This window comes from Schistocerca americana, chromosome 1 (genome assembly GCF_021461395.2).
Source record: "Schistocerca americana isolate TAMUIC-IGC-003095 chromosome 1, iqSchAmer2.1, whole genome shotgun sequence".
NCBI lineage: Eukaryota > Metazoa > Arthropoda > Insecta > Orthoptera > Acrididae > Schistocerca > Schistocerca americana.
The window spans coordinates 1,114,017,476-1,114,040,797 of NC_060119.1; the positions used below are offsets into that span (position 1 = coordinate 1,114,017,476).

General features: G+C 39.1%; 1 protein-coding gene across 1 annotated transcript in view; it reads right to left on the reverse strand.

Annotated features, from left to right (window-relative positions):
* The window catches only part of LOC124618709 (zinc finger SWIM domain-containing protein 8 homolog), a 521,177-nt gene that overhangs the window by 155,389 nt on the left and 342,466 nt on the right, over positions 1–23,322 (reverse strand). The window lies entirely within an intron of this gene.

Genomic DNA, 23,322 nt, shown 5'->3' on the forward strand with positions numbered 1-23,322 from the left:
GCCTGCCAATGTAGTAGTGATTAGGGCCTTTTTCCGTTCCATTCATACATATAGTATGGGAGGGATGATTGATTGAACACCTATGTGCAAGCTGTAATTATTCTTATATTCTTCAAGTAATCCCTATGGTATTGATACAAAGGAGGTCGTAGTATATATCTAGATACATCATGTAGGACTGGTCTTTGAAACTCTCGTGGGATAGTTTGCGTAAACTTCTGTAAGGTCAGTTTTTTCAGCTCTTCTATTATGCTCTGCCATGCAACTTATTTTAATCAAATCCCGTTTCAAAATACAGTTAAGCATGATTGGGAGGCATAGCTTCTTTGTTCTACACTGGATCTTTCTCTTTCTTCGTGAACTCTAAGGAATTCTAGTTCATATTATCTCTCCATTTACGAATGTAATGATGGTCACTAAAATTCTGCAGCTGCATCTGTCCAGTGCCAGATTCTGCTTCAAAATGTTGTTTAAAAAAATTGAGACTGCAGCACCAAGAGCATCCATTACGTTTTCCACATACAGGTTCTTACAAAGAATGTAAAGCTTTTTCAACTGACTCCTATATGATCAAGTCCTGTGTTTCAGCGTTTTCTACTGCGTTAGTTAATTAATTCAAAAATAAACAGTACTCAGCACTTCGGTTGGTTACCAAGTAAACCAAACAACTTCAGCAGAAATGTTCGAAGTATCAGCAGTGAAACAGATTTCGAAATTGTCTCTCTTTCATAGGAATATACCAGGTTTATCACCGTATCTTCGTACAATGACGAAGTACCACATATTCTGTACCGATTCCCTAATGTTAGGCTACATCGGATTTTGGTTCAGCGTCGTACGGTACGGCGCCACGATCTTGGCGGAGACGTGCTGCGGTTTGCATGAGTCGCAGGGGCTCAGCCGTAAGCTCCATGCCGTCTGCTGAAATTTGATCTGCGTGCTTTTTTGGAAGGTAAAAACTTTTACAACCCAGAATGAAAATATCTACAGCAGCAGCTCAAATTTTAGTTCCTTTCGCTTTCTCAACATGTTAATCTCTCTGCTTAAATTTTCCGCGTGAATTTGACAGTTGCTCCACGACAACGTTGTTTACGTTCTGGTACATATCGTATGTAAGACTTTCCGAGACTTGTATTAATACTTCGATTTTTCGGTTATACAGTCAGTTATTTCATCCAAATTGGTTTGGTGAAAGTTTTTATTGCTACAGAAGATAGTACTAGCAAGGAAAGTCCTTCAACAAATATCCAGAAAGAACACTAGCTGAGTGTCCTATGACAACCATAAGTCTTGACACTATAGGAGGCTACCATTCGTTCTTATGCATCCTTCAGCCGTCTCTCCAAAGAATTACGAACTCTTGCGAAGGCAGTTGGCGCAGTCGGATTTGGAAACATGCAGTCGCACATGTTCCTATAATGTGTATACGTTGTCGGTGGGTGAGGAATACAGAAACGACTCTAAATGTCCTCATAGTTAGGAATCTAAGGGCATACAAATACAGAGACTACACAAAATGGACCTCTTCCGCTATTCCCTCGCTCCTTATAGTATTATGTACGGTAATGACGTCCCCAGATGTGAAATATGACGTGTTGATCCGTCATACATAAACTTACGTCCGTTGCCTTTTTGGAAGGGTAGCATTCTCTAACTACGAGAATAATTTCTCGAGCAGAAACTGGTGATGAACAGCACCTGTTAATTTGCCCGGTAAAGTGTATGGCACTACTAGTCTGTCACCCACATTTTCTCCCACACATTGATACTGAAGCGAACTTGACATGGTATCCCTCGCACTATATGCGGACGACACCTCACTCTGCGCGCGTTCGCCGCCGCTTAAAGGAGGCATTCAACGTCCTGGAGACCTGGGCTACGAAAGGGCGCCGTAAGTTCAATGCCACTAAAAGGCAGGCCATCATAATAACGCGACGTACAGTGCCCATGGACCTTCAGCCGCTGCCAATCGTGGGAGGCCCCATCCCATGGTCTCCCACGGCTAAATATCTAGGAGTAACTCTCGCTATATCCCCTACTAAATCCTGAATCAACGCTTCCACCACACTGCGGAATTACGTTACATCTAGCACTGATCTGACCTGTGCTAGAATACGCGTCTGCAGTGTGAGGGAACGCAGCCGACACACAGATACATCAGCTTTACGGGGTGCAAGGGAGAGCTCTGCGACTCGCCGTGCCTGCCAGACCAGGGCCTTGCACGAGGAAACAGGGATCCCCATGATAAGGGATGGCATAAAACAGACTGCCCGACGGTTCCACGAAACATCGCGGCAGTCTGACAATCGGCTCATTTCCAGTCTGGGAAACCAGAAGCACCGACAACGGACCACAAGGTGGCCCGACCTGCTTCGGCAGTGAGATAGGCAGTATACAAACGCATCAATGCTCCAGACGCAGAGAGGAAAACCACAAACGTTAGGGAAATAAAACACACTTAGAGCGAACACAGGAATAGTTATAAACACAGACAGTAACGGCTCTCCTTTAAGGAAAAGAGGCAGGTGATGCCTTGCTTCCACGATCGCCCGATGTTTTGTGCCTGCCCATGGTTGCTGTGGTAATTTGTTATCCTACCCTGTAAATCCTGTTTCATCCTTAAACAAATGGTGTCGTATATTGCACGCAACTTTTGAAACGTCCACCATTTCTGTTCTAGTAAGTTGACAGCTTTGAACGTTTCACGGTTTTCATTTGTTTTCTTTGTCGAGAGCTTCACAACGGTATAGCGTGTAGTTTTAGTGAAAACTTATTACGAATGTGGTGAATGTTGTCCAGAAACTGTTCCTTATCTCCGTGGAATGTTTGGTCAACGTAATGCACAAAAGAACTCGACTGAGATGAGAGTGATTACTAAATTTGAGAAAACTGGTGGACTGTGGACATTAAACCTTCGGGGCGTTCTCCTGTTAGTCGTTCTGCGGAAAACATCGCATCGTGAATGATAATGTTGATGTAATTCCGACGGATTCTATTCGCCGACGTTTACAACAACTGGATATTCCCAGAAACAACACGATCCTATAATGCAACGAATTCTGAAAGAAAATCTGCGCTCTCGGGCTCCTAAAATCCAACTGACAAGAAATGAAGCCAAGTCAACAATTAAAATCCCCGAAGTTTAAGGACTTTCACCAATTTGATGGGGTATCTAGCAGGAATTAAAGCACTGTGCGCTTATGTTAGTCCAGTGTTTAGCCATATTCGTAATTTTTTCTTTGGAATGGTCAGTTTCCAGAACGATTAAAGTACTCAATAACAGAAGCGAATTATAAGGAAAGACAAAGATGTAATACAGACAATTTTAGATGTATTTCTATTTCATCGAAATTTGCAAAAGTTCCTGAAAAGGCTGTTATACTCCTTTAAGGGTAAATGAGCATTTCAATTTACATAATTTGTTGTCAAACGTACAGTTTGGTTTCAGAAGAAACTTAATAACTGAAAAAGTTATATCCTCTTTTTTCCGTGAAGCACTGGAAGGATTAAATAAGAGGATGGGAACGTTGGGCAGCATCTTCTTTGATATAACAAAGGCAATTGATTGTGTGGATCACAAAATTTAATGCAGAGGTTGCGTGGGCCATTATAGACTAAGAAGAGTAGCTCACATACTTTAAGAATAGACAGCTAAAGGCCATTCATCAAAGCAAAGAGAACGGCTTTGAGATGGCGTTTGACAGGCACGGTTGGGAGGGGGGGGGGGGGGTGATTCCTCAGGGCACAGTACTGGGACTACTACTGTTTCTTACATAATCTTCTAATATGACAGGTGATTCAAATATTCTTTAGGGTATTTTCGTTCTGTAGTCGCAACTAAAAAAATGCGTGTTTTTCACCAGACGCGTTTCGCTTCATCGAGGTAAAGCATCAAATACGAGAACTTAACTTCATTGTTGTTGTTGTTGTGGTCTTCAGTCCTGAGACTGGTTTGATGCAGCTCTCCATGCTACTCTATCCTGTGCAAGCTTTTTCATCTCCCAGTACCTACTGCAACCTACATCCTTCTGAATCTGCTTAGTGTATTCATCTCTTGGTCTCCCTCTACGATTTTTACCCTCCACGCTGCCCTCCAATACTAAATTGGTGATCCCTTGATGCCTCAGAACATGTCCTACCAACCGATCCCTTCTTCTGGTCAAGTTGTGCCACAAACTTCTCTTCTCCCCAATCCTATTCAATACTTCCTCATTAGTTATGTGATCTACCCATCTAATCTTCAGCATTCTTCTGTAGCACCACATTTCGAAAGCCTCTATTCTCTTCTTATCCAAACTATTTATCGTCCATGTTTCACTTCCATACATGGCTACACTCCATACGAATACTTTCAGAAATGACTTCCTGACACTTAAATCAATACTGGATGTTAACAAATTTCTCTTCTTCAGAAACGCTTTCCTTGCCATTGCCAGCCTACCTTTTATATCCTCTCTACTTCGACCATCATCAGTTATTTTGCTCCCCAAATAGCAAAACTCCTTCACTACTTTAAGTGCCTCATTCCCTAATCTAATTCCCTCAGCATCACCCGACTTAATTAGACTACATTCCATTATCCTTGTTTTGCTTTTGTTGATGTTCATCTTATATCCTCCTTTCAAGACACTGTCCAGTCCATTCAACTGCTCTTCCAAGTCCTTTGCTGTCTCTGACAGAATTACAATGTCATCGGCGAACCTCAAAGTTTTTATTTCTTCTCCATGGATTTTAATACCTACTCCGAATTTTTCTTTTGTTTCCATTACTGCTTGCTCAATATACAGATTGAACAACATCGGGGAGAGGCTACAACCCTGTCTTACTCCCTTCATGGCTTGTAAAAAATGAATTCATGTCGAAACATAGTAAGACTCAGTTTTTTTTCAGTTTCTAATACACAATTCAACTGTAAGTGACTGATCAGTATGCCTGAAATGTTTACGTGTTCAGATAGATGGTAAACTGTCATGCACAGTTTATCTTCAGGCTCTTGTTCAAAAATTGAATGCTGCTATATTTACCACTAGAACAACATCTGCAATACGTGAGGGTTCAACACTAAAACCGGAAATTAGGCTTAACATGCTTACTTTGATAGCATTATAGTTTAACCCTTCCCATTCACTTCCGTTCAGAAACGCGCAGTTCGAGCAATAACATCGCAAACCTATCGATCTCCGTTCAGGAGTCTGGAAATTCTGACCTTGGTCTCACAACATTTATTCTCTTTTATGCCGTATGTTGTGTAGCAAAATGAGTTTATTCCCATGAATGAGTAGCTATTACCCAGTTAATATCAGACAGAATTCGACCTGCAATTGAATCGCATCTCCTTTACTCTTGTGCAGAAAAACGTGCAGCACTCTGTCTGCTGCATCCATTTTCAATAAGCTACCCCTTGAATTAAAAAGGTCTTAGCAGCAAACCTTAAACCTCGCACATTCAAGTCCAAATTGAAGAATCTCCTCATGGATCATTGCTTCTATTTTGTCGGAAGTCCCTTGAAAATCACAGGTAGCATGCACTGCAATAAGTAATAACTTCATCAATACATTTTTACGACATCAGGCACTTAAAAAGTCGCGTTCTTTATGGGACACCCTTTAAAATTCAAGATGTCACTTGCAGATTTTCAATGGACCATCTTAGAATCCACTGGCAGAATTCTTATCTGGCATAGTCCTCTTTTGGCGCGAGAACTTGCGCACGATCTAAGCTATGTGGAGAAAGTAACAGCTCGTGGAGAATTAACGATACAAGGTCATGGTTCATGCTTTCGGCAGGTCCGGGTCTTTGCACACTTGTTTCAGGATCGTCATTTACTTCACGTAACGGTAGCTCCTCCGTACCTTGCGTGTGAACAGTGAGGGCCTATACGGTCCGTTGGTCTTCCTATGAATGACGTGTGCCTACCAATTAACCCTGTCTCCATTTCCTATCTAGAGTAATACCCCCACCTGGAGCAATACACCGTCCGCACAAAAATTTCCGACACTGAGTTTATTTCTGGCGCATAAGCGTCATCAGTGCACTGTAATTACGATGGCAGTAACAAGTGAAAACAACGGATCTGCATTCGGCAAGTGAAATGTGAGCAGCAATGGTAAGTACCGGATGTGCGGTCAACGTTTTTGTCACAAATTGTAATTGAACGACATGTGTAAATCAGGTGTCCACCAGATCTTCCAGAATACTTTGAAGAAAAGGAAGAACAAGTGCCAAGTTTGTCCCAGACGCTTTGAGTTCCAAACAGAAACAATGAAAAAGATGCGAGGATGCCTGCAGCCTCTTGACTGAAATGCGAAATGAGGACAGTTCTCTGAAAAATAAACATCACAGGTGACGAGAATGTGTTTTATCAATACGATTCTACCGCAAATTGACTAAATGCAGGAATTCACTTATTTTTTAATTAACCTAGCCTTTAAACATTTTGGACTGACGGGGTAAGAGTCCATTCACAGTTTTGAGTGTTCATGTTTCACATAGCCGCTAATTTTGTTCTGATGCTTGCAGAGTCTAAACCCCATACGTATGGAATAGCTGAGGTATGAGACAGATGTAAGTGCGATGCCTGACAAAAGCATCATCAGTGGGCTACGCAATGGACAAACACAACAAATACGAAATGAGCAAGAAACATCTACAGAAGACAATCTATATTAATGCGTACTGATTGCTTTCGATACAAATAAAATAATCGCCCATAACTCAACATGTATTTTTTTCTTACCTCACGAAAGGGTGCAAGGACTCTACAATGAGACCTTAGTAATGTGATAAGTCTTTCCACCTTAGCAACGATTTATTTAAAATTTCCGTAATTTTGGAATTACCTTAATGTTTTATGGAACAACATCGTGTCCAGTGATAATTAAACACAACGTGTACTCAGAGATGAGCATCCAATGGGTCAAAGGTGTGATAATGAATCATAGTACAAATCGCACAACGGTGGAAAGGCATCTGGACGAAATGAGATACCTGTAAGATTCTACAGATACTACCAGAAAGAACTTATTCTCTTTCTAGTAGCAGTTTATTGTAGGTCATTGGAGTAACGAAGGGTATCAAGGGAGAGGAAAAAAAAAACTGCAGGTCATTCCCATTTTCCAGATGGTCGTCAGATAGATGATTATATAATTATTGAAATATATCTCTAGCGTTAATCGAATGTATAATTATGGAGCACGTTTAGTACTGGCGTATTGTGACGGATTTGGAAAACGAAAATCTCTTTAAAGATCAACAAGGGTTCCGTAAGCAGACATCTTGCGCAACCAACTTGCTCTGTTCGTCCAAGAAGTCGAAGGCGCCGTGGACCAGAGAGTATTATAGGGCAGTTAACGTTAATAAATGCTCTAGCGGATAACGCTGAAGCCTCCGTGAGGCTACGAATGCCGGACATTGCCACACTTGCCCCTTCGCCAGGCAGCGATCCCTCAGATAAGGGACGCCCTTCCTCGTACTACTGTCCGCATTCAAACCGCCGTCTCCACATCCTACTCGATACAACCAGTACGTAAGGGACCTTCTTCTTCGAAATCTTGGCGAAATACACTTTCCCAAAATGAAATATTTATAACTTTTGGTAAACGAAAGTAATTCTGACGATAATGTCAGTATGTAATTAGTTCTGCCAAGTATAAAGAGAGAACCCTCTGTCTGTACGATAGCTTCCTTTCACGCGTATTGATTGCGATAGGAACAGTGCATCACCATGAGAGCAACAAGAAAGGAACGATGTAAAGAGAATGCGAATGTACGCTAATCATTTCTTTTTGTTCACTGCATTTGTGCCTACTTTAATTACTACAACTGCATGCCCAAAAGACAATAAGGAAAGAAGAAATGGGTATGTGAATGTTTGAAAAGAAGAACGACAGACTCCATATTAATTTACTCTCTAAAATCCGGCATCCCCTGCGGCGAAACATTAGTTAATAAAGTGTAGCGGGACAATGTTCAAAACATGGCTGAAAGTACGTTCATAAACAGAGATAAGAACATCTATGATTGATATGTCATCTAAAGTCGACGTACAATTTTAAAGTGCTAGAAATAAGGAAATGAAGTAATATAGAATGCCCTGCTTGTAACGTACGTTGTTGTTCTACATTGTTTAGCTCTGGTATTTTCAGGGTCACAGAGAAAGCATCCTAAGTTGTGAAGGGAAAAGCTGTAATTGTAATGATCTGCACTAACATTTCAAAGAAAACTCGAGTCTCATCGCAAATAGGTACCCTACTCATACAATTATAGCCGGCCAGAGTGGCCGAGCGGTTCTAGGCGCTACAGTCTGGAACCGCGCGACCGCTACGGTTAGTTAGGTTTAGGTAGTTCTAAGTTCTAGTGGACTGATGACCTCAGAAGTTAAGTCCCATAGTGCTCAGAGCCATTTGAACCATACAATTATAGTTGGCAGTGACTTCAATCTACCCTCAGTATGTTGATAAAAATACATTTTCCGACCCTATTGTAGACAGAAAACAACTTCCGTAATTTTTCTAAATGCTTTTTTAAAAATTATTTTGAACTATTAGTTCATGAGGCCGTCCACATTGTAAATGGTTATGAAAACACACTTGACCTCTTGGCCACAAATAATCCTGAGCATCACGACGGTTACAGGGATTAGTGAACACACCACACACACAGTCGTAGTGAGGCTCAATTCCGTAACAAAGAAATTCACTAAAACTAAACGCGAAATATGTCTGTTTATAAAAGCAACGAAAAATTCGGTTGACGTCTTTCTAAGAGACAGTCTCCAATCCTTCCAAACTATGTAATTGAAGACCATATGTGGCTTAAGTTCAAAGAAATAGTATCAACAGCACTCGAGAAATTCATACCAAATAAATTAATAACAGACGGAACTGATCCCCCATGGCACACAAAACACGACAGAAAGCTGCTGCAGGAGCACCGAAAAAGGCCCGTATAAATTAGAAGAACGCAAAATCTCCGAGATTGGAAAAGTTTTACTGAGGTTCGAAATTTGGTGCGGATTTCAATGCGAGATGCATTTAATAGTTTCCACAACGAAAGTCTCTCTAGAAATGTGGCGGAAAATCCATAGAGGTTCTGGTCCTATGTTAAGAAAACCAGCGGAAAGGCTCAGTAAGTACCTTTACTGCGGGTCGGGCGGCGAGTGAGGAGGAGGAGGGGAGGGGAGGGGGAGACAAGGGACCCAACCCTTCGGAGCAGGTAAAATCGTGGCAAATATCCGGCGTAGCAAATGTCCGCACACCGAGACTACTCGCAGGCGATGTTGTAGGGAAGGCTGCGGCCAAAATGAGGAAGACCTGCACACTATCGACGATTGGTGGAAAAGCTGCAGCTGTCCCATAGAGTAGGTAAATACAATTTATTGCGAAGAGTTCCATTACTGTTCGATTACACTGTCGTACGAAAGAGTATCGAAGGTACAATATCTAGGATTGGTATACCAATCCGGTTCCTTTTAGAGTATGCAGACACAATAGCGCCTTTCTTAGCAATCATATACAACCGCTCACTTGACGAAAGGTCTTATACTAAGGACAAGAAAGTTGCACAGGTCACACCAATATTCAAGAAAGGAAATTGGCGTAACCCATTGAATTACAGACCTATTTCACTGACCTCAATTTGCAGTATGATTGTGGAGCATATACCATACTCGAACACTATGAATCACCTTGAAGAAAATGACTTATTGATAACATAACCAACACCGATTCAGAAAATATCGTTCTTGCGTAACGTGGCTAGCGCTTTCTTCCCATGAAGTAATGGGTGCTGTCGACAAGGGAACTCAGATCGATTCCATATTCCTAGATTTCCAGAAGGCTTTTAATAGCGTTCCTCACAAGCGACTATTAATCAAATTGCGTGCATATGGAGTATCGTCTCAGTTGTGTGATTGGATTCGTGATTTCCTCTCAGAGAGGTCGCAGTTCGTAGTGATAGACGGTAACTCATCGAGTAGAGCAGAAGTGATATCTGGTGTTCCGCAAGGTAGTGTCACACGCCCTCTGTTGTTCCTGATTTACATAAATGATCTAGGTGATATTCTAAGCAGCCCCTTAGATTGTTTGCAGATGACGCTGTAATTTACCGTCTAGTAAAATTATCAGACGATCAATTCCAATTCCAAAATGATCTAGAGGGAATTCTTGTATGGTGAGAAAAGTGGGAATTGGCACTAAATAAAGAAAATTGCGAGGTCATCCACATGGGTACTAAAAGAAATCCGATAAAATTTAGGTATACGATAAATCGCACAAATCTAAGGGCTGTCAATTCGACTAAATGCCTAGGAACTACAATTACAAGCAACTTAAATTAGAAAGACCATATAGATAATATTGTGGAGAAGGCGAAACAAAGACTGCGCTTTGTTGACAGAACCCTTAGAAGATGCGAAAAACCCACTAAAGAGACCGCCTACATTACACTTGTCCGTCCTCTGCTGGAATATTGCTGCGCGGTGTGGGATCCTTACCAGGTGGGATTGACGGAGGACATCGAAAAAGTGCAAAAAAAACAGCAGCTCGTTTCGTGTTATCGCGCAATAGGGGCGAGTGTGTCACTGATATGATACGCGTGTTGGGGTGGCATTTCAATCACCAACTTTCTCTTACGAATGCGAAAACATTGTTGACACCCAGCTACATAGAGAGAAATGATCATCATAATAACATAAGAGAAATCAGAGCTCTAACGGAAAGACTTGAGTGTTCTTTTTTGCCACGCGCCATTCGAGAGTGGAAGGGTAGAGAAGTACAGTAGAACCCCTCTAATCCGTCACCTTCGGGATCGGGACCATGGTCGGAACGAAAACAAGTCGGATTATCCGAAAAATCTAATATTTATTGCAAAAAATATAAAAAGAGACTTAGTACAAAAAAATTAAACGATTTAAGAACAAAAACGACGTCTTCAGTAATACAAAAAGATGTTTTTTACGTAGTGTTAATATATTAACTAAAAAACGTCTACACACTATAATATGTATTGGCTTTACAGGAAAAATGACAAACAAATTACAGTACTGTACGGTACTTAATAACGTATAAACCATATATACTGTAAACTAAAAAATATTCATTGTACTGTATATAAAAAAGAAATTTTTTTACAAAGAAATTAACTACTGTATGTATAAACTAAGAAATGATTATACTGTATGAATTGTTTTTACAGTGAAAACGAAAACAAATTACTTGGGAAAAAAGTCAGTGATACATTTTTGTTTAGCAGATGTTATTCTAGATTTAGCTGCACTGTCCCTCCATTTTTTTATCCACAAAACGTCCATTGTAGTTGAACTTTGATTCTGCTCATGTATTGAAGGGCGATGTCAAAAGGGTTTTTTTGCATCGTTGTGTGAAATCCGAGTGTGGGTTTTGTCTTCGCCGTCCGAGTCCTCATTTACAGTTTCCTGGCCAACAGTGGAAACAATCTGGTCGTCATTGAGCTCTTCAAAAGTGTCACAGTCTTTGTCACATCCATAGATCCACTCTTCAACTTCACTGACAGAGACGTTCGGCTCCAGAGTTTGTAGATCTTTAACGATTTCCAGTGCGTCGTTGTTTTGCTCATCTTCGGTATGCTCATTTTCAGTCATAACTTTTGGCCAAAGCTTACGCCACGATTTCCGCAGTGTGTTAGGTTTCAGTTCATCCCATGCTGCAGCGATAGTGTAGATAGTATCTTTGATGTTCAGGGATTACATTGCCTCAATTAAGTTATGACCTCCTTCAGATTTTTCCAAGATTGAGATGATATACTTTCTGCGATATCGCCTTTTTAACCATTCGATAACGCCCTGATCCATAGGTTTGATGAGTGAGGTCACATTAGGAGGCAGAAAGAGGGCTTTTATGTCCCCTTTCACCAAATCTTCCTCAGATGGATGTTATGGTGCGTTATCCAACAACAGAAGAGCACGAACAGGCAGATTTTTTTGCTTCAAGTCTTTTTCGACTGATGGCACAAACTTGTCGAAAAACCAGGATTTAAAAAGGTGCAGCAATCCATCCAAGCAGATTTTTGATTGCGGTAATAAACTGGCAAGGGATATAAGTTTATATTTTTGAATGCCCTTGGCTTCTTAGCTTTGCCAATGGTGAACAAGGGAAGCTTGTGGGTACCATCTGCGTCACTACAAGGAATGACTGTTATTCAATCTTTTAAAAGTTTCTTTCCTACCACGGATTCATTTGAAGCTGCGAGCGTTTTTGTTGGCAACATTTTAAAGTCCAGCCCTGTCTCTCCGATGTTATACACTTGGCAGGGTAACATTCATTTTCTTCTACAATTTCTTGAAACTTAACAGAAAACTCCTTAGCAGCTGCGGCATCAGCAGATAGTTTTTCACCGGGAATAGAAACAAATCGGACACCATGACGAGTTTTCCAACGATCAATCCAGCCTTCACCGACAGCAAATTTACTTTCGGCATCCAGTTTTTTGTGCAAAACTATCGCTTTTACTTTGAGAATTGGCCCGGATATTGGGGTTCCTTTCCTTCTTTCTTGACAAATCCACATCCACAATGCGTTATCAAGCAGTTCATGTTTAGGCTTTTTTAATGTTTTGCGATTCTTCAGAGTGTTTTCACCATCAATCGTAACTGTATAGCATTCAACGTCTTTCCGATTCTTCCTCCAATACTTAATTGTCGTAACACCTACATTTAGTCCCTTTGCATTTTTTTGGAGCGATTCTCCTTCGTCCAGTCTTTGTAGCACTGCTAATTTTTCATCTTGTGAGAGAGTTACATGTTTACGTTTGAATCCAGACATGTTAAAAAACAGACAACTGTACACACAATTAATATACAGTAATAAGTACAGCAGAATACAAGGAATAAAGCAAACAACGACGTTTTTTTAATCCCAACAAAGAGTAAAACCGCCCAGTAACGTACACGATAACAATATGCACAGCGATAGACACCGCAACAATGGCCCGACAGGCGTCCAGTCAATGAGTAGTTGGCACAGGCTCGCGAGCCTGAGCATGGTCGTCCGACTAACCAGAGTGACGGACCATCCAAGGTCGGATTAGGGGGGGTTCTACTGTAATGTGAAAATGGTTCGATGAACCCTCTGCTAGCTACTTCCGTGAATTGCAGACTAACCATGTAGGTGTAGAACAGTGACAAACGATCTAAATTGGAAGGACCACAAAAAACACAATTGTGGGAAATGCAGATCAAGACAGACTGATTGGGGTAACCTTAAGAAACTACAAATTATCCAAGTAAGGAGTGGCTTACGAAACACTCGTTCGGCCGATTCTCGAGTAATGCTCATCACCCTCGTACGTAGCCATGTTCGATTAAGGGTAAGAGATAAAGAAGACCCAACGAAGAGCGGCGCGTTTCGTCGCGGGATCGTTTAGTAACAGCGACAGCGCTACAGAAACCCTCGACGAACTCCAGTGGCAGATGCTACGAGGTGTTGTATACCACGGAGAGGTCGTTCCAGGAAGAGTCGAACATCAAATTACTTCCTCCCACATACGCTTCCCGCAAGCAATGACCATGGCGAGACAAACTAAAATATTAGGACTGGTATGATGGTTGCCTAATGTCGTTCTTCACACGCACCATTCGCCAATTAAACAGGGAAACATTAAAGAGGGATTTGGGGGGGGGGGGGGGGGAGATTATAGTTATACCAGCAGTACCCTACGCCATCTAGATTTCAGTCCGCGAGCCAGCTCATGGTGTGTGGCGGAGGGTACTTGTGGTACCACTAACTGGTCTCCTCCTCCCCCCTCCCCCCCAACACCATCACTTGCGAATGTGCGTGGGAAGAATGATTGTCGCTAAGACACTGTATTAGCTCTAATTTCCCAAATTTCTCGTTGTGATCATTTCGATAGATACGTCTGGGAGGAAGTACTATATTGTCCGACTCTTTCCAGAACGTACTCTCTAGAAGTTTCAGTAGTAAACCTCTCCGTGATGCACAACGCCTCTCTTGTAACGTCTGCCAATAGGAGTTGGTTGAGCATCTCTTAACACTCTAGCGTCGACTACACGATCCCACGACGAAATGCTTCGCTTTTTATTGAAACCTCTCTCTCTCGCTCTCTCCCCCTTTAGTCCTACCTGGTAAGGATGCCATACTAGTGAACAATACTCAAGAATAAGAATCGATCGAAAAAGGTCCTTATACACCACTTCCTTCGTGGATGAGTTACATTTCCTTAAGTTTCTTCCTATGAATCCCGGTCTGCCGGTCTGGAATCTACTTTTCCTATTATTCGTTTTACGTGGACATTCCACCTAAGGTCGCTCTGGATAGATACTCCTAGATATTTTACGGTACATACGGTGAAACACGTATGTAACGCAGCAGCGATGGCGAGGCATTGTAGCATCTGTGACCAGAGAGTATGCGCTTGACCGCGCGAGTGTTGCGAGCGGTTCTCAGTCAGTAGTAGTCTTTGCGAGTTAGTTGTCGCTATGCAGAGCAGTCAGTCAGTCGTTGCGAGTCTGTAGCTCTGTCTAGTTGAGAGCAGTACCGAGTCTGTAGTCGTCATGCAGAGCGGTCGGTCAGTAGTAGCAGCCCAGTGCGGTTGTATGATGTAGGCGGTCGGCAACAATGGTCAAGATGAGGAATAAGGTATACTGTTAATTAATATAATCATCAGATAATGAAAAATTTTATTTATTGTAATTATTCTCCAACAAGTCTCTCAATAATAATTTTTTATTTCAAAAGCATTTTCTCAAAAGTTTAATTTTTTTTTTGAACTAAAGATCTCGTTGCACTTCCCATTTCATTCCGCTTCTTTTTGAAGAAAAATTTCACTAGAATTACAAAAAAAAGGAGAATATTATTATTTGCAATGTAGTTCCTCCAAGTGGTGCGCAACAACAAGAGCAGATATGTGACATCCATTTATTCTGAGGTAAGACTTTAATTCTGATTGTTTTTACACAGGGCCAGAAACCGATATTTCGGTTTAATTGAATTTTCTTGTCACTGAATGGACTTTAATTTTTTGAAGGATTTATAATTGAGTCAGATTGCGAATTTCACATTTGTTGCCATTGTCAGTACATTTGATTGTGGGCAGGTTACGCATAGAGCCATGTCCATCAGCATTTCTAATTAGTATCGTTATTTTCTTTAAAAAAAAAAATTGCGGTGGGGAGGTTACACTTGGCGACACCCAGTCCAGGATCGTATTTCGTTGAGAGTCTTTTGAGCAACAGTCAGATATCTGCTCTTATTTGCTTAGATATAATTAGGATTTGGCACTACGCTTTTATTAATCTTGTGACTTTCTCTCTACAGGTCAACGGCAATTTGTTGCTTTGTTGTATTTGTGTGTTGCTTTTGCATTGTGCTCATTTGTTTTGTGAAAAATTTTGACTATTGTAAAAATGCCGCGAAAGACTGTGAATAGTGTATCGCGAAGTATTGTGAATGAAATTACCGACTTAAACAGCGTGACCGATAGTAATTATGACACGCAGTGTGATGATGACAATCCTGCGTTCACTAACAATCAGTGCATTCCAACCACTAATGATGACTTTTACCTTAATGATGAACAAACGAACTCAATTGTCTCGTCTGTTAATTTGACAATTGATGACGCAGAATGCTCTATAGTAATGAGCGCTGCCGAGCCTAACACACCCGGTTTGAAAAATTCTCGTGAAAGTGGTCAGTGTACCGAAAATACGACGGACTCGAGTGAGAAACCTTTTTGTAAATTACAGAATGACCAAATGGTCACGGAAAGCGAGACAATTCCAGATCCACCACCAATATACGTTAATTCTGACTTGGTACGAATTGTGACAAGATTGCTACAACTGCAAAGTGAGAAATTAGACTTTATTTTCAGACGACATAGGGAAGATAACAAACACTTAAATGAAAAACTTGACAATAATGACGAAAAACTCAAACAACAACTTGATGAAAGTTTCGACTACCATTTCAAACAACTTAGAGAAACAATTGATAAAAGTCTTAAACAGCAGAACGAAAAACACGACAACGTTAACGAACAGAACAAACAAGTTAGGGAAGAGATTACAGCTGTTACCGTACAATGTCAGGACAGTAAAGAACAATTACGTGAGGATACTAAGACTTGTGCTAATAACAGTAATGAAAAAGTTGGCACTGTTGCACAAGAATTCAGTAGCACACGTGTAGGCACAACCGAATCACATAAAGACGAGATTATTGCAGTCACTGAACAATGTTCAGCAAACGAAACACTGATACACGAAATTAATGTAGTCACCGAACAATGCCCTAAAAACGCAGTACAGATTCGCGACGAAATTAATTTAGAGTCAGTGGAAGTTTCACACACTCCGAATACGGAAGTCAATAATAAAAGTGAACGACAGAACAAACAAAATATCGAAAGTGTTACAGTAACAGAGTTGAAAACTATTTCAGTCACCAATACGTCACAGAATCCGCCACGTTTCGAGCATTTGCCTGACTTACGCAGCGCGTATAATGTGAGCAATTTACAGAGACTACGAGACGTAAAATCCGAAAAGCCACGCGACTTAAAATCTGAAAAGCTACGTAACTTGAAGTACGATATGACACAGACGAACAGATTCACACACAAACCCGAACGTGTTTTCAAATTCAGTGACGAGAACGTCGATAATAAGCAGTGTGCATTTGTAAGAAAATGTAAGGAATTTAATAATGGGAGAACACAGATACACGCTTTGCACTGTATACGACAATTTATCTTTGTACATTCACCGCTACTACCTGTAATGCAGAAACTAGCTTTGAACCAGATGCGACAATTTATTTTTGTATTTACAACAGCATTGCCTATAATGAAGAAACCAGAATTAACTTGGATACAACTATTTGCTTTTGAATTTATACCGTTATTGCCTGTAACGCAAAAGCTAAAATTTATTTGCAGTGCGTAATCGACCTCAGGGGATTCATTACGCTTTAATGAATATGTGCCGTAGCGAGCATAGGGCCCCGAGCTGTAGTAGTGCTATTTCATCTTTAGTTTTCTGCACTGCTGCCTTTTCTTCTACTATCCTTTATATCTATCAAAATAGCTCTTTAACTATTGCTCTACCTAGGATTAAGAATATGTAATGAAAACCGGATATGACAAATCTTTACCGAATGTGACAATTTTATTAAGCACTCCAGAATTACCGCCGTGATTTTAATAACAGATAAAATCGTAATCATCAGTATGTATACAATTAACAGCAAACGCATTTTTGGTAACAATAGACCTTTACACCACAATAGCATGAAAGTCAGCCGCTTAGTATACGTAACCAACAATGCAGTCTACAAGGTCAACCAAGCTTTAATGTTTCGCCGCGTGGACGTATAGTCCCTGGTTCAACAAATAGTAACGCACGGGAGCAGAGAAACAACTATGTACAAAGAAGACAGTATTTCAATTCCTATCGCAATACACCGTATAGGAATGATTATTAGGACAGACGTAAAAAGAATGATGAGCACAATTTTCAGCGTACATTTAATAACAGTCGATCTTATGAGCAGCAACAACATCAGCAACAACAAATAATCATGAATGGAACAGACAATAGGTGTCATCCATAGCGTAACACGTCAGTAAGAAATAACAGAACAGTTCATATAGTGGATATGCCACAGCATCCTCCCGTAAATAACAGGACGAACGATAGAATTTAACCAGATACAGCACAGATTGCATACTACAGTAACGCAAACATTACTTTTGACACACAGAATTTTGTTCACGAGAATGTTATTTGAAACATGCTTTATTGAATGCTCTACTTTTATCGCACCCAGATCTCACCAGAAATTTTTCCATTGCCACTGACAGCTCTAACACCGCTTTAGGTGTACATATTTTTCAGGAAATTGAAGAAGATGGTTCTACAGTAATTAAAAACATCGCATTTGCAAGTCGCATTTTGTCACCTGCTGAACGAAATTATTCCGTTACAGAACTGGAAACATTATGTGTTGTATGGGCTTTTACGAGATTTCGGCACTTTCTTTATGGCAGACATACCACCGTTTACACAGACCATAGAGCGATACAATTTTTACTTTCAGCTAAATTCACTCACGACAGGTTAAGCAGATGGAAACTATATTTACAGGAATTTAATTTTACAATAGTTCACATTCCCGGTACGCAAAATGTTATAGCAGACGCACTATCGTGTTCTCTCAGTAACAATCAGCAAGACGTAGCAACCAACTTCTGCAAAGCAAATTTCAGTGTCATGTACATTCAGCAGGTTGCATTTGAAAATTTTATTTCATCGTCATTACAGGACATAGCACAAGAACAAAATAAGGACAATGTGTGGAAAGAAATTAAACACCTTTGGCAAGATAGGAAAAATGTTACGATTAGGAACCACTACACTGTACGCAATGACATTCTGTTTCGCCGCTCTCATCCTGACAGCAACATTTGGTTATTATGCATTCCTGACGAACTGGTTAACAAACTAATTTGGTACACTCATTTAAGTTACGCACATTACGGAGCACGAAAATGTTTTCTTATACTGAGACAGAACTGTTATTTTACCAACATGGAAAAACGTATACGACGAGTTTTAGCGTCTTGTAAAATTTGCCAGAAAGCTAAATCAGACACCACTTCACATATTCCTCCTTTATATCCCATTATACCTGTGAAATTAAGACACATGGCCGCAGTAGATATTTTTGGTCCGATTCCGAGAACTAACAGAGGTTTTTGCTACATTTTTGTCGCTGTTGAGCTCACTTCAAAATTTGTTACTTTCACTCCATTACGCAAAGCTACTGCTAAAACTGTTTCGAAAGCATTTGTAAAACATTTTCTATTTCATGTAGGGCATGTAATGAAAGTAATTTCTGATAATGGATCTCAATTTCGTAGTAGTGTATGGACACGCATGTTACGAGCTAGAAACATTTCTCCGATCTATATATCCAAGTACCACGCTTCTTCGAACCCTTGTGAAAGATTAATGAAGGAAATTGGTAAGCTGTGCAGAATATACTGCCACAAAAGACATATTGATTGGGATACACACATACTCTCATTCCAAGATGTAATTAATTCCATTCCAAATGAATCCACTATGCTATCTCCGACTGTTATACTGAAAAACGTTGAACCACCGAACAAAATTAAAGAATTAATAGAATTCCCCAAAAGTTGTCGCCTACGACACCACGAAATAATTGACATTGCGCTGAACAACATCAAACGTGCCGCAGAGCGCCGGAGAAGACAGCAAAAACAGGTTTGTACACGCCGCGACTTTCACGTTGGAGAGAAGATATTAGTACGTACACACTATTTATCCAGCAAATTAAAAGGTAAGTGCAGTAAATTTGAACTTCTATACGCAGGTCCGTATCGGATTCGCAGCATCCCTCACCCCAATGTTGTACACGTCGAAACTTTGAGAACCAGAAAATCGAAAGGCAATCACCATATCTCAAACATTAAACCGTTTATTGAGTGAAACCACTGTATGATTCAACACACTATGAAGCCATTTACTAATGCAATTAATTCACCTGACTAATTATTGATGATTATCGTATTTTTTTTCTTGGCAAGTGCCCGGCAAGGTAAGGTTAGCAGGTCGCTTTTCTTGTCGTTACACATCAGACCGTGCACATTTTCCATTTTTTGTGTATATGACTGTACTCCAGTTTTGTTTGTATGCACTATGAAATAGTTAAGATATAAAACACACCAGTCGACTTTGACATTTTTTTTTTTGCCTTATGACATCTCAACATCGTGACTGTTTCACATTTTTTTGCTACTGCATTGTATTATTCTGTGTACATTTTTTCGCATCCGAACACTGTCAATGTCTTGGACATATTACGTTTTCTGTCATGTTATGCTGTATGGTTAATTGTGTCACCATAAACCAGTCATTATTTAGTGGGTATAGGATTTAAATGCAAGACATTAATCTTTGTTCATCAATTTCAGAAAGGAATGATGATTCTAAGAAATATATTTAACATAAATGGGAATTTCACCTACGGAATAAACGAAAGGAGATGCAATAACTTTATGAGGAAGAGTAAAGGGATCAGGATTAACAAGCATTAACAAGACTATACTATACTCATCACAGAATAGCAGTCTTAACTAATTTTTTCTTTCAGAATACAAGGTGATTGATGCAGGCTGTCAGAGAGAACTACACATCTTAGTTTTAGTGATGAAATATGCTAGAGATAAGGAATAGTTATATAATGAGTAATGAAGTGATTTTTTGCAGATGATAGTGAATACTGATGAATAATGATGAAGGAAATGGTATTATGAATAATGAAGTTTTTCTTTACAGGTGATGATAATGGTGAAGTTATGATGATATGGATAATGAAGTTTTTTTCTTTATGCCACGTAGTTATTTAAGTATTTGTTGCGGTTTGCTTTGACAGCAGGTGTTACATTGCATAGTAGGATGACTGAAAGTTTTGGAAAGGACAGCTATGGAACACATTTTATACACATTTCACTACTTGTTAATTCGAAGTTCACTACTTTTCAGCATAGTGTGCGTTTCTTCTTTCAGGTCAATAATCCGTTTTTGTATTTTTTCCAGGAGAAGTTTTTCATGACACTTACTAAACCTGTTACTTATTATACCTGTTCTAGTACTTGCATTTTTATATTTTTTACCCATTTGTGTTTATCATTTATAAATGTGATCACATGTACTGCCTTGTTACATAATCTTGCTACAGCTGACTCATGACGAATGACGTTACCTATCCTCATTTGCAGCAATAGGTCAAAAGCAAAAAGTATTATGCCTCAGCAATTAATTATCGATCCCAACGCAATGCATTGCTACCAAAAAAAAATGTATTACCAGTCCCACATAATGTCACTAGTTTATGATAATTCTGAATAATACTGATCAACTCTGAATAGCATGTCACTCGAGTAATGACCTCTTAATGAGACTATATTCAAAATAATGCTTTGTCACTAGCTAATAACTGCCACTGTTTATTGTAATGCCTGTGATTACTAATGATTTGACTGTAATTAACTGATTTTTAATAATGACTTTGTAATGATCTGAATAATACTGAATGATGAACTATGTTTTATTCTATTCAATACTTGATGGCCACTGAGTGCCAATAATTAATGTCAATCAACGAAATTGTTATTAATTATGCCATTAATTAACTCTTGTTTTCAATGTTGATACTTTGTTGTTGGAAATGAATGTGACTGTTTCATAATGCTTTGTAATTAGGAAAAGACTAATGATTCTTAATAGATTGGAATGACACATAATTAATTAACTATGGTACTGTTTAATAATGCTTTGTAATTAATTAAGGCTAATAATTCTTAGTATATTGAAATGACAAATGATTAATTAATTAACTGTAATTAGACAAATGATTAATTAACGACAAATGATTAATTAACTGTAATTAGACAAATGATTAATTAACGACAAATGATTAATTAACTGTAATTAGACAAATGATTAATTAACGACAAATGATTAATTAACTGTAATTATACAAATGATTAATTAACTGTAATTAGACAAATGATTAATCAAAGACAAATGATTAATTAACTGTAATTAGGAGAAGGTTAATGATTCTTAATTATACTCTGTAACTGAAAAGAATGCGATTATTTCATAATATTTTGTAACCAGGAAAAGAAGGCTACTGATTCTATGTAAAACAATTAATGAACATTTTTCTGTAATACTACATACTTGGTACAGAAATGTTCAATAACTGGGCTATGAATGCCACGAACTATCAATGAAGACTGTAATTGTCAATATTATGTGACTTGATGTCCTTCACCTCATAAGCTGACTACCCTGAATTACTGCAATGTCCATTTGTCCTGTTTATCCCAGTGATCATGGAGCACTATATCTGGTTTTGCACTAATTCTACGTTGGTGTGCCTTGTAAGAGTGTGGTGTTGACACGACATGCTGTCCACCACCATGAGCGATGAAGACATTATTATGGTCCCACTGTTTGGTGTACCTAATGTACTGCCAAAATGAAAACATGGAACATTACTACGACAGTTCAGTGTCTTGGCTACACTGATAAATTCTGATGGGAAAAGAACTTCAAGTTGTGTCACTTGGTGTTGTACTACTGTGGAAAGATATGGACTTTCAGAGCAGCTGTGTGCAATCTAAAGTGCTACAACCATGATGCAATCCTTCCCTTTCCTATCCTGATTCTTGTCACATAAAGAAAAAATTTTTTTTGGTAACATCATTTATGTTCATAGGTTATACATTTTTCGATTCGCTAAACTCCAGTGTGAGTACACTTATGTCACTGGTCGACATGATGTTTGCCATTATGTTTATTTGTTGTGAAAATACTAAAGACATTTTTCAGTGCATGTGCACTTTGGACATGAATTTTTTTTTTGCCATTATGTTTATTTGTTGTGAAAATGCTAAAGACATTTTTCAGTGCATGTACACTTGTCAACATAATATTTTTTGCCAGTCTGTTTATTTGTTCTGAATATGCTAAAGAATTTTTTCAGTGCCTGTGCACTTTGTTATCTGTCAAATAATTTGTATATACTTTTCTGATTTGCTACTATGTTTTGTACTCACATTTTGTCTTTGTCTGATATATTTTGTACTTAGTGCGTGTGCACAACATTTACTTTATGTACTACATCTAATTATTCTTGCCAGTCTGTTTATTTGTTCTGCATATGCTAAAGAATTTTTTCAGTGCCTGTGCACTTTATCTGTCAAAAAGTTTGTATATACTTTTCTGATTTGCTACTATGTTTTGTACTCACATTTTGTCTTTGTCTGATATATTTTGTACTTAGTGCGTGTGCACAACATTTACTTTATGTACTACATCTAATTATTCTTGCCAGTCTGTTTATTTGTTCTGAATATGCTAAAGAATTTTTTCAGTGCCTGTGCACTTTATCTGTCAAATAATTTGTATATACTTTTCTGATTTGCTACTATGTTTTGTACTCACATTTTGTCTTTGTCTGATATATTTTGTACTTAGTGCGTGTGCACAACATTTACTTTATGTACTACATCTAATTATTCTTGCCAGTCTGTTTATTTGTTCTGCATATGCTAAAAAATTTTTCAGTGCCTGTGCACTTTATCTGTCAAAAAGTTTGTATATACTTTTTTCTGATTTGCTACTATGTTTAGTATTCACATTTTGTCCTTGTCTGATATATTTTGTACTTAGTGCGTGTGCACAACATTTAAATATTCTGTAAGTTGTAGGATTTTGTTAATTAAAAA